This window comes from Rhinolophus sinicus, linkage group LG06 (genome assembly GCF_036562045.2).
Source record: "Rhinolophus sinicus isolate RSC01 linkage group LG06, ASM3656204v1, whole genome shotgun sequence".
Lineage (NCBI taxonomy): Eukaryota > Metazoa > Chordata > Mammalia > Chiroptera > Rhinolophidae > Rhinolophus > Rhinolophus sinicus.
This window is the reverse complement of record NC_133756.1, coordinates 28,705,913-28,718,384: the sequence shown is the minus strand read 5'-3', so window position 1 is coordinate 28,718,384 and position 12,472 is coordinate 28,705,913. Positions and strand designations below refer to the sequence as shown.

Here is a 12,472-nt window from a genome sequence, read left to right as displayed (position 1 = left end):
ACCCTCATGAATGGGATCAGTGCCCTTAAAAAACAGGCTCCAGAGACACCCCAGCTCCTTCTACCATGTGAGGACACAGAGAGAAGGTGCCGGCTATGAACCAAGGAAAGGTTCACCAAATATGACCATGCTGCTGCCTTGGTATTGGACTTCTCAGTCTCCAGACTGTGAGAAATAAATTTCTGTTGTTCATAAGCCTCTCAGTCTTTGGTGTACTGTTATAGCAGACTGAGCATACTAAGACACTAGTACTCTGTTCCTAAGTGGTCCTCTCTTTCTTTCTGTACATTCGGACAATCTAACTTTATACCAGGCATTGATAATCTTTTGAAACCAACTTGTATTAAGGAGAAAGCTACTGGTTTCTGTATAACTTTCATAGGGAGGATATGCATTTTTAGGGAAAATGGCAAAAATTGGTCTCTAATTGCTGAAATTTCAGGAGTAGATTAAAACAAAGCAAAGATTATTATGCAGTGACAGGCAGTTTACACTCTCATCTCTCATCATCCTAAGGCATTCAACTCAGATGACAGAGCAGAATGCTAAAGCAAGTCTGATAGTCATGAAAACAGAGAACTGCCTTGCCAGCCCTAGACTTTAATCCCTGAACTACTTTCATTGAAGGAAAATAATTCCTAACTGAAATAGATGCCAATGTTTTCCCATGACAATGTGCTGCCTCTGAAATCATGGACTCCAAGAGGCTCAGGAAAGAGAGTGGGAATCTGGATGTTATGGTGTCAGGAAGACTGTAGAAATACTTGTTTGTGAGTTCAATTTGACACAGGTACAAGAGATAAGGTGGTCTGGTAACTGAAAATTAATGTACTCCATCTGGAACCTTTCTTTTCAGAGGCGTGGAACCTGGTGATGAAGGCCAGACTTGAGGGACCATAGGAATCTGCAATGTCCTTGCCTGCATCCCCCACTTACAGGCTTAGGAACTAAAGACTCAGCTCATCCAATGTATTAAAACATTAAAGGACCATTTCCGGCTATGAGTGAGGTCCAGATAAAGTGTGTTACCTCCTAACTGAAGTTCAGGTAAGTCTTGGATGAGTATGTTGCCCCTGGCCTCTGTGAGTCCTGGGCTTTAGATTCCTGCCTCACCCTCACCATCTGTGGCCTGTCTTCCTGACTGACAAGGATTTTCTTTTTCAAGTATCCTCAGGGATAGAGCCTAACCCAGCATTCCAAGATGGTTAATTGAAATCCAAGGCCATCATGTCCTGCCATCCCTTCCTAAAAGCCCCAAGTCTGTTCTCTACAAGGAGATTTAGTCTCTTTGGCTATTACTGCTTGTTATGCTGCCCTTCATGGACCCCCTCCCTTCTTAAAGGCCTGGGCCATGTTTTTTTTCATCTCCATATCCCTAGTGATGAGCATGGAGCTCGGCATGTAGAAGGTGCCCAGCAAGTATACAGTGACTACGTAAATGACTTGGTAATTTGGAAACCTGGCTCCATTGTGGAGAAAAGACCAACTCCTGATGCTCTGATTAGTTTCCCTGATGTTGACTGGCTCCAGCTTTGGCCTTATAACCAAAGCCACCCAGAGCTGGGCCAAGTGATAGATGTAGATCCTTCCCAACTGAGGGGTGGGGAGGTTGGGAAGTGTGAAACATGGCAGAACACAGAGGGAAAGAAAAAACAACCTGCTGCTATTACTGAACATTTTGGATAATAGATGTTTCCCCTAAAAGGAAATTGAGCTAGGGGACCTCTAACCTCAGAAGATTAGATAGTCGTTCATGTTGAAAGGGACTGAAGAGAGAAAAATAGACTGCTTTCAATCCAAGATTCTGACATATTCTGAGTAAACTGTGGTCACTAAATCCTAACAGTATTTCAGTAGTAATTATATGTACTATGTTGACTACAACAATTATCACTATCACCATCTCTTTTGTCACCACTATCACCACCATTTTCCTGACACCTATTATCTGAGCCTGAGCCTGATAATTTTACCAAACATTTCCTCATTTAGTTCTCACAACAAATTGAGAGAGAGAGAGAGAGAGAGAGAGAGAGAGATAGAATGAATCATTGTCTCCAATATATAGGTCAAACTGAGGTCCAGGAAGGTTAAATATGACAGAGACAAGGCTGCTCACCATGGAGTTTCCGGAGCACACTAACAGACTACACTTCCCAGCCTACTTTGCAGCTTGGTTAGCCATGAACTAAGTTCTGGCCGGTGGAATGTGGGCAGAAACTATGTAAACTGCTTCTAAGACTCACCTTTAAATACGTTCTGCACGAGTCCCCAGCTTTCCTTGCCCTTCTGTAGTAACCTTAGAGGCCTCTATCCCAGATGGTGTCTCTCCAAGTTGCAGGAGGGCTCCAACTGACACTGGACTGAGACATAAGCAACAAGTAATATTTATTATGTAGGAACAACTGAGATTTGGAGACTTTTATTCTAACAACCTAATCTACACTAATTAATTGACTTAAGAAACTTGATTGATCATAGTACAATAATTGGTAGAGTTGCTGTTTGAAGTTTCAGACGTTATTTGGGGTTTAACAGGTATTCTGCTGGCCAGGGTTATCTGCTTGATGTTACTGATGGCCCTCTAAGAAGATCACGTGATAGCGATTGTGTTCCCAGAGGCTGAAGAAAGAAGGTTTTGATCTTGAGTTCTGTAGCCACCTTTGTGGCAGGGCCAAGTTGTCATGGTACTCCACCTGTTTTCAGTCTCTCATGTCAACACAATGGCTCCTATTTGGGGCTTCCCTGCTGCTACTGAGTCAGGAAGTGCCATGGAGCCCCAAGATTCAGGGTGACACATGCATGCTGGCTCACTGTGGTTGGGCAGCAGGGTCGCAGGGTGCAAGCATACAGTCAAGGAGAGCCACAGGCTCCCCCATTGCAGAGTGACTCACATCTCAGGTACTGCCAGTCACTTCGGGTACCCAGGGAGCTGGCTTCCTTGAGGTTTCTATGTGGACAGCTAATATAAGCTGGCCTTGGGAGGGAGCTGATGCCCCCTGGAGTGTACTTCACCAGGAGGCTAATTCTCCCTTTTTCTCCATATTCAGCTTGTATGGAGAAGCAGTAGTTTCATAGGCTGTCTCAGAAGACATCTCCTGAGACTGAGCTATGACCAGATTGGTAATGCTTTTTCCTGTGTATGTCCTTACTTTCTTCCTAGCCCCACTCTTTTTCTCCCGCTTCTGCTTTTCTGGAACTGTACTCTCCAATATTCTACTATGAAAGCTTTTAACTCAAAATTTTTTAGGGAATCCAGCCTAAGACGTAAGGCCTTATGTTTGTCGAAGAGTATGCGAGCCTACCTAAATTGGGATATTCAGCTGCCTGGCAAAAATGAGTATAGTTATGGGATAACGGATGAAAAATTTTAATAATGTTTACCTACTTTTCTTCAAATTATGAGTAACATGTTTATTATAAAAAACAAACAACAGAAAATACAGGCTATATTATCAATGAACTCATTTTCTCTCTTCCTCTCTGCCTTTTCTCACTCACTCAAAAATCCAAGTACTTGTTCCTTTTATTAATGAGGAAAAGTTCTGATGTTCACTCTCAAAGAGGTACTTGAGAATTTCCACATTGTCTTGTTTGCAGGGAGAAGTTCAGTATCTTTAGAAATACTAACCTCTGGGAACTGCAACTGGAGCTGACAGGAACTTCAGGCAGAAGAGACCAGTCAGCGAAGGAAATATTGTGCTATCGACCCACTTGGCCTGTGCTCAGGTTGTATTCCAGATGTAAGTGTGTGCACACATGTGTGCTTAAGCATTGCAGAGTGAGCAGTGAGGGGCAAACCACAAGAGAAAAATAAGGCAATTTTGCTGAGTCATCATTTCCACTCCGTTTTCTCTTTCATTTTCCTGTAAGCTCCCATGAGGCAGAAACAGAGATTTGGAACATGGTGAGTTGCTAGCGTCACAGCCACAGGGGGCCTCTTCTATCAAATGGGAGCCCTTTATCAGAGGAGTCGACCTAAATGTGCTCCCATCCTTACCTTTGTCAAGTGAAGTTTTTCATGACTACAGGGGTCTATGAGAAATGTTCAAAAATAAATGCAAAGGTTTGGCAAAGCTGCTAAAACTCAGACCTTCACCTTTTAAATCACATTAATAATGGTGGTATGTGTGGTTGCTGGACAAAACGGACTTGAAATATCATTGAGAAGGAACAATAAATCAAGATAAGTTTCCTTCTGGTCGCTTGTTCTGAAAGCGGGGATAAAAGGCCCAAGGATGAGAGGAGGTCCGATTTGAGTTGTATTTGTAACAGCAGTGAATGAACAATAGCAAAAATCCTTTCCTGATCCACAGAGCTTGAAGGGCTAGAGAAGTCAGATAAATAACAGGAGTTTTAGACAGAAGGAAGATTTCTGGCAGTCACCCTGGACCCTAAAGAGATTGAATGGGACTCTTGAGAGCTGGTGGGGGTGCTAAGGAGAGACAGGAGAAGCATGGGGAGGAGAACTGTGTGGGTTAGCAACTGAGGTGGAGGGCTTGGATTAAGGCTTCAAGGCTTTGTATATCATCATTTCACTTTTTCCCTGCTTGCTCTTGGATTTGGAGCCCGAATGTCTTTTATAGGAAACCCTCAAGATTAAATGGATGTTTGTTTATTTTTTAAGATCTGCTCTTTGGGTGGTAAGATTTAGAGTGTCACCCATGATACCCGATTAAATAGAATGTCTTCTTTGGGAACACACTTGGGTGGAAACAAAGAAGACCTTAGGAAACAAGGAAACTCTAATGACTTCCTCCTGTATCTCTCATGGGCCTCATGGCCCCTCTCCCCCACTCTCTTACAATTCTTACTTCTCTATGAATACATCCGTTGCCTTCTTTTGTTTGCTACCACCTGGATTTCTAAGTCTCTGCTTTCTTTTTGTACCCTGTGTCCTTGGCTTGCCCTTGGATCATTGTGATTACTCTGATCCTGACTCTGCCTTTGAGTTGCAGTTCTCAACATGGACACATCCTCTTAGCATTCCTTATTTCAACATTCCAAGAAAAGATGTCTGATGGCCTGCTTTAGAGTCCAATTAGCTGTAGTTAAAGAGTAGACTCATATAATATACAACACAGTCAGTCACCTAGGCAGCAGGGGTTGTGGGCTGAACAGTTTTACTTGGAAGACATCACTGGTGAGAAGGTACAATACATAACTGACTCCTACAGCCCCTGTCAGGCATGCTGAATTCTCAGGAGGAGTGTGCACTATATCTGGTTTTGGGTAAAGGTGTTGTCAGACCAGTTACCTGTGTAACTGGGTTACCTGTGTGATCTGGATATGGGCATGGCAGAAACATCAAGAACAGGTAGAACGGAAGGAGCTAATATGTGTCATAACCATCTATGAAGCAGACATAGGGAAGTATAATGACTTTGTAGTTAGATAGAGCAGCTCTGGGGAAATTAGTTAAATTCACCAAGATTCAGTATTCTCTGCATTAAAATAATAATAATAATATCTAATCCACTGGCCATGAGGATTAAATAAAAGAGTATGTGTGAAAATATATGCCACATTCAACTGTTTGCTGGTGGAACAGGATGGTGTGGGTTAAGCACATACAAATGCTTTGAAGTCAAACTAAATCTAAATCCAGTCACTACTCACTCGCTGGGCAACCATGAACAAGTTAGTCAATCTTTCTGGACCTCAATTTTGTTATTTGGTGAGATTCACAGCAGTGAATGGTGTAAAACATATTCCAAATAAATATTTAGGGTTATTATCATAGTTTTTATTGTTTATTTCATATTGAAACAATTATGTGTATAAGCCCACCAGGTAGAGAATGGGAGAAAGGAGTTGCTTGGGTAATAGAAAAAGAATGTATGTGGGCATGGAGGTGTGGAATGATTTGTTCGAAGAACAAAGAGGGGCCCAATGGAGTAGAGTGAAATTACCGGGCAGATGCCAAGTTTGGCAATGCAACAGCCATGTCATAAAGGACCAGGGGAGCAGTATTGGCCCCCAGTGTCTTGGATTGGGAAGATGCAGAACTATGGTGTAGAGTTAGCTCTGCAGAGGTCTGTCTCCAGACTTGATGTCTTCAATCCATCCTCCATGGTCCCACAAAAGTCATCTTCTAAATTTAAGATTTGAGCATGTGGTACCCCAAATAGAGCCCTCCATGGCCCAGTCCCTACAGGATAAAGTTCAATGCCCTTAGCATGGCATTTGAAGCCCTCATGGTCATTCTGGGACTCGGTATTTCCCTGCTGCCACAGCTGCACTGCAAGGGAACAGTTCTCCCATTTCTGCTGCTTTGTTTCTCCAGTTGTAGAGCTGAAGCCTCAGGAAGGAAAAAGGGACAGATGGAGACCAGGTTATGTGCCATTACCTCAGCTGCTAGGCAGCTGGGAAAGTGAAAAACCTCCATTTTAATCTCTCAGGAAAGCATGAGATGTGAATCACTTTTTCCATATTCCAACTATAAATGGTGGCTGACCTTTTCAGGGATGTTTGTATTTGAATGAAACAGGAAGTTTTCACCACACTATATTGACTTCACAGATATTTTGACTCCTTCTGTTTCCTATTTGCCTTGAATACAAATATATTATTTTACATCTTATACATATGGGATATCATTGATAGAAATAATAAAAATAACAAAAAATTGTCAATACTAAAACTTTACATGGTCAAATATGTTACAGGTGAACAACAGGGTAAAGCTGAAAAATACAGAAATCAGCTGGTAAAATAATAGTTTTTGGAACGATAGCCCAAAAGACCATCAAAGGCTAAAACTAGATATGATAAAAAAATTGACAAAATATTAATGAGTGAATAAAATCATTTTGACAAAATTTATAAATGCAACATTGAGTAAAGAAAATTAGACTTTGTAGAAATAATGGCCCCCAGAGAAAACTTACAATGGCACAAGCTATTATCATTTAACTTGATGTGGACAAAAATAGAAAAAAAATCAATGAATGAAAGTTCTATTATAAAATATACATGGAAAACAGTGGATATTCATGAAAACAATTTTAGTAAAATAGAAATAACACTGGAACAATATTACTAAATAGAAAATTGGTCAAAGAATTAAAATAACTTATCATGCGAGAGAAATGTATTTTTTTTCTTTAGGAAAATTCACCAGTATTGGTCTAATTCTGGGCGTATGTTTATATTTACAAGTATTGAGTTTAAACAATTTTAGGTTGACTACATTTTGATTGAATTGAATAATTGTCAGCCAGAAATTATGCCACTCATTGGTGCTATAAAATTCCTCATCAGAAAAGCAACTTTTGGCTACATCATTTCTCTGAGCCTAAGATAAAAGGTGGGGATTTATTCATTTCTTCTGAGTTGGTAATTAGATTCTGAGAGCAAGCTACTATGCAACATGTAACCAATATGAGAAGGTTTCCATCAGAGAAGACAGTACTACCTGGAAGCTTACAGAAAAGCCTGTCCTTTCCCAAGGCCCCACGTGGTGAGCAACCCAGCACAGCTCAGCATGCAGTTTTTGGAGTGTCCCAAGTGGTCTCCAACTCTCTCACTTTCTTTTGTCATTCCTCAAATCATTTCTCCTCTCTGTTGCAGAGAACATGAACAAGACTGAGGGATCCTGGGGGCCAGCTCCCTATACTTGGCAATGCAGTGCTATGTATAAGATGTAGGGCCTTACAGTTTAGAAGTGGGATGCACAGGGCATCTCCTCAGTGTAGCCCCATGGACACTGCTTGCTGGGATCTGTTTCTGCACATCTCAAAGCATTTCCTGAGATCTCTTTGTATATGTTGCATTGTGACACAGGACACAATAAAGGGAACAGATGTGGTGGGCCACCCTCCAGGGCTTTGGAATCCAAGGCAGAAGGACAGATAGTGGGAACACAGATGAGTGCTCAGGCATAACCTGCACAGGTATGATAGCTGGGACTGCCACAGCGCTGGAACCCAGACGGAGTTTCTCCCTTTGCATAAGGATGCTTCTTTTTACCACAGCATTCCCTCCAGGGCTCTTATAAACAGGTTCTCTTTGTGCACTTCTAATAGGATCTGATTTACAAAACGCTCTTGAAAACAACTTAGGAGGAACATATTGACTACATACAGCTCGTGACATTGGTGTAGGGACATGTCGCCAATATTAAACAGGCCAGTAAAGAAATGTGAACTTGTATTTATATTATAAGCAATCCAATGGGGCCTCTTCCAGTGTGTATAAACACTAAAAACCTGGTTCATTTCTGTGCCTAGCTGAACATGTGGCTTGCGGTAAAGGGTCAACAATGTTTATTAAATGAATGAATGACTGGATTAAAACCAAATACCCCATTCGTAGGTAAGACAGATAAAACTCATTTCTAACTTCTTTCTTTTCCACTCTTCTCTTCCCCTTTCTGCTCTTCCTCTTTCCCTTGTTTACCTTCTCCTCTTCTTCCTCCTTCTTTGTCCCCTCCTCCTTCTTCACTACCTCCTCCCCCTGCTCCTTAACATTTATAATTTTACGAAATATGAGATTTATTTTGGTACATGGCAGAAGGTGAGTTTTTACATATTTTTTCCCCGAGTTGTCATAAATTCCCCAGTGACATTTACTAAGTAGTCCTTCCTTTGCCTCCTAATATAAGTTTCTTCAGCAGAGGACTCTGGTTTACCAACTTTTATGTCTCTAGTACCTGCTGCAGGACCTAGAATATGCTATCTCCCTATTGGGTGTGTGATGTGTTTGTGTTGCCACACTTAACACCTGTTATGGGCTGAATTGTGTCCCTTCAAATTTATATATTGAAGTCCTCACCTCTGATACCTCAGAATGTGACTGTATTTGGAGATAGGGTCTTTAAAGAGGTAAATAGTTAAGATGAAGTCCTTAAGGTGAGCCCTAATCCAATAGTCCGGTCTCCTTACAAGAAGAGCAAATATGGGCAGCAAGCATACACAGAGGGGTGAACATATGGAGACATAGGGAGAATATGGCCATCTAAAAGCCAAGGGCAGAGGCTTCAGAAGAAACCCACCCTGCAGAAAACTTGATCTTGAATTCTTAGCCTCCGGAATTGTGAGAAAATAAATGTCTGTTGTTTAAGACACCCGGTCTGTGGTACTTTGTTATGTCAGCCACAGGAAACTAATATAGGACCTATAAAAGCAATATGCACGTATTTTTATATTAGGGTCTATTTGTGGGCTATCTACTTTATTACTCTGAACTATCTGACTTTACTTTCAACAAATTATTGCATCATTTTAAATATGTACCATATGCATAGGAAAAAAACAAAGGCAATATGGTAAAATGTTAACCATGGTTATCTCTGGGTGTGGGATTTTAGGCTAATGCACTTTTTGTGTATTTTTTAATGTGATGTATTTATATTTTTCAATCTTTCAAACTTTCTGTAATGAACATGAGTTACTCTTCTAAATAAGAGGCTTATTTAGACAATATACATTGTCTTTCCTTCATTTAAAAATCATATGAAGGTGTTAGTGTGTTTATAAATTGGTGACCTCACAATGATACAAATTGAGGTTTGTAAGTAGATGAGTTTTGAAGTCTCTGATGCTCCTTATCCATTTTTGAACTGATGTAGCCTAGGCTTATCCTGTGAAAATGATGATTTGTTTGGATAATCCTCCTGTTTTTTCTTGTCTTTTTATTGTGTAGTCTCACTGGGAAGGCATTGTTCATATAGACTGACAAAGTTCATACTTCTGTGCCTGTCACTGACAATATTATTTGCAACTGCTTTTTTTTTAAGGCTCTTCTAATTTCCACACTACCACTTATTGTATTTCATTAAAACTGGTTTAGAAATGCAAGGCATATAATTAGATTAAGAAATATGCTATCGATTTAGTTTTCCATTATGATGTTATCACATGCACAAAAAAGAGTCATTTGATACAATTGTTATGATTAAAACCACAAAGAGATCTATCACACCAGACTGACTTTTCAGTGCCCGATGCAGTGTAAAATATGAAAGAGAGGGGTTAATCCGTTTTTTGAAAGCTGCATGTCTTGTATCCATAAATGTCTATAGGCTAATAATTTCAACTGAATCTTTAGGAGACAAGAGGTTTTTCAGGAAGTCATATTAAATAAAAATAAATCAATACTTAAGTACTCAATTTTTAAGGTTGCTGTGGATAATAATTCTTTGCTGGTTCTGCACTGCGCAAAAACCCATGCCCCAAATCTGCCCGAGGCAGCTTGCTATTGAAGGGAGACTAGGAAGGACAAAGGAACAAGAATTGTGGAGTCAGAGTAGAGTCAAATCACAGCCCCGTTGCTGTCTAGGAGAAGGAGAGATCACTATTTAATAAATATCTACCACAAGCCAGGCCTTGTAGACATCAGTTCAATCAGTTCCCGCAAAGCTGTTAAGTTACTAGCCCACATTTATAGCTAGTGATTGACAGGATTTTAGTCCCGGTCACCCCGGAGTCCATGCACTTTCTGAAATAATATTCTTTTACCTTTTGTTGAGTGATTTTACTTCAGTTATTTAGTGTGTGTCTGAGCTTTAGTTTGCTCATTTGTGAAACAAGAATAATAACGCTTCTTCATAAGGTGGTTTTGATGATTAAATGAGTTAATATCTGTATAAAACAGAACATCCTGCTTGGTACATAGTGCCAACGTATGCCATTTTTCTCTGGTAACCTGGGGTAACTTGGGGTGGGGCTATACCAGTGTGCAGGAGAGACTCTGATATTCCTCACCCCTGTATACACAGGTAAGGAAAATGCAGGTCAAAAAAACAAACAACAACAAAAAAAACCCCAAATCACAATGACTGATATAGAAATATCTTGTTTATTAGAATAGTCTGGGAAGTAGTGATAAAGATTATAGCACAGCTATGCTTCTTAATTTTTAAAAAAATATAGACTCTATTTTTTATAACAGTTTTAGGTTCACAGCCAAATTGAGATGAAAGTACGGAGATTTCCTACATCCTCCCTGTCCCCCTGCATAGCTTCTCCCCTTCTCAACATCCCCCAGCAGAGTGGTGCATTTGCTACAACTGATGAATCTACACTGATATAACATTATCCCCCAGAGTCCATAGTTTACATTAGGGTTCATTCTTGGTGCTGTACATTCTATGGGTTTGGACAAATTTATAATGACATTTATCCATTATCATAGTACCATAAAAAGTAGTTTCACTGCTCTAAGACTCCTTTGGGCTTTTTCTACTTATCCTTCCCTCCCCCACCCATAAGCCATAGCAACCACTGATCTTTTTCCTGTCTCCGCAGTTTTGATTTTTGCAGATGTCACATTGTTGGAATCATACAGTAGGCAGCCTTTTGAGCTTGGCTTCTTTCACTTAGTAATATGCATTTAGTTTCCTCCATGTCTTTTCATAGCTTGATAGCTCATTTCTTTTTAGAGTTGAATAATATTCCATGTTTGGATGTACCATCATTTACCTATCTATTCACCTACTGAAGGAAGTCTTACCAAATCCAAGTTTTATCAATTATGAGTAAAGCTGCTATAAACATCCATGTGCAGGTTTTTGTGTGGACAGACATTTTTAAATCCTTTGGATAAATACCAAGGAATATGATTGCTGAATCATATAGTAAAAGTATGTTTAACTTTGTAGAAATCAACAGACTGCTCTCCAAAGTAGCTGTACCGCTTTGCATTCCCAGCAGCAATTAATGAGAATTCCTGTTGCCCTACATCCTCACCAGCATTTGGTGGTGTCAGTGTTCTGGATTTGGGCCATTCTAATAGGTGTGTGGTGGCATCTTGTTGTTGCTTTAATTTGTATTTCTGTGATAACATACAGATGCTTATTTGCTACCTGCTTATATTCTTTGGTGAGGTGTCTATTAAGGTTTTTGATCTATTTTTAATTAGGTTGTTTGTTTTCTTATTGTTGAGTTTATGAGTTCTTTGTATATTCTGAATAACAGTCATCTATCACATATGTCTTCTGTAAATGTTTCCTCAGTCTGTAGCTTGTTTTTTTCATTCTTTTGACAGTGTCCATGTTTCAGAGTCTACTTCTGGGGAAACTAACTTAAACAATTTAATTAGTTAACTATTACTGTAGTAGTGGTGCATAAAAGTTATCATCAAATCGCAGAGGTTTAGCACATCAAACATTTTATTTTTATTAATAAATAGGCTAGGGAAGCTCTACTTCAGTATAGACTGGGTATAAGTTGCTCCATATCTGTTTTCCTCTGGGACCAGAAGTTTTACAGGGCATCTTTTTCTCAAAACAAAAGTCAAACTAAGCAAGCACATTTAAAGCCTTGACTTATAACATATGTACTAAGCAAACATTCCATTGACCAAAGCAAATTCCATGGTCAAGTTGAACATCAACTTTCTACTGTTGAATATGCTCACTCTACTGTAGACACATGGCAAAGGACATAGACACAGAATTCTATCATCAGAGGATGAAGAATTGGTAACCATAACCCAATTAGCCACACTGCCATTTCGAGGGTAAAGGAGA

General features: G+C 39.9%; 1 long non-coding RNA gene across 7 annotated transcripts in view; it reads left to right on the top strand.

The window, feature by feature from the left end:
- The window catches only part of LOC109447115 (calcium/calmodulin-dependent protein kinase type II subunit delta), a 473,975-nt gene that overhangs the window by 138,794 nt on the left and 322,709 nt on the right, over positions 1-12,472 (top strand). For 5 of the 7 annotated variants that reach the window (XR_012497240.1, XR_012497238.1, XR_012497239.1 and 2 more), the window contains exons 2-3: positions 857-1,047; positions 3,601-3,743. The exons of 1 other annotated variant lie outside the window; for it this stretch is intronic. This is a non-coding gene — a long non-coding RNA (calcium/calmodulin-dependent protein kinase type II subunit delta). The remainder of the gene's footprint in view (positions 1-856; positions 1,048-3,600; positions 3,744-12,472) is intronic. One more of the 7 variants, XR_012497241.1, reaches the window with a different exon arrangement.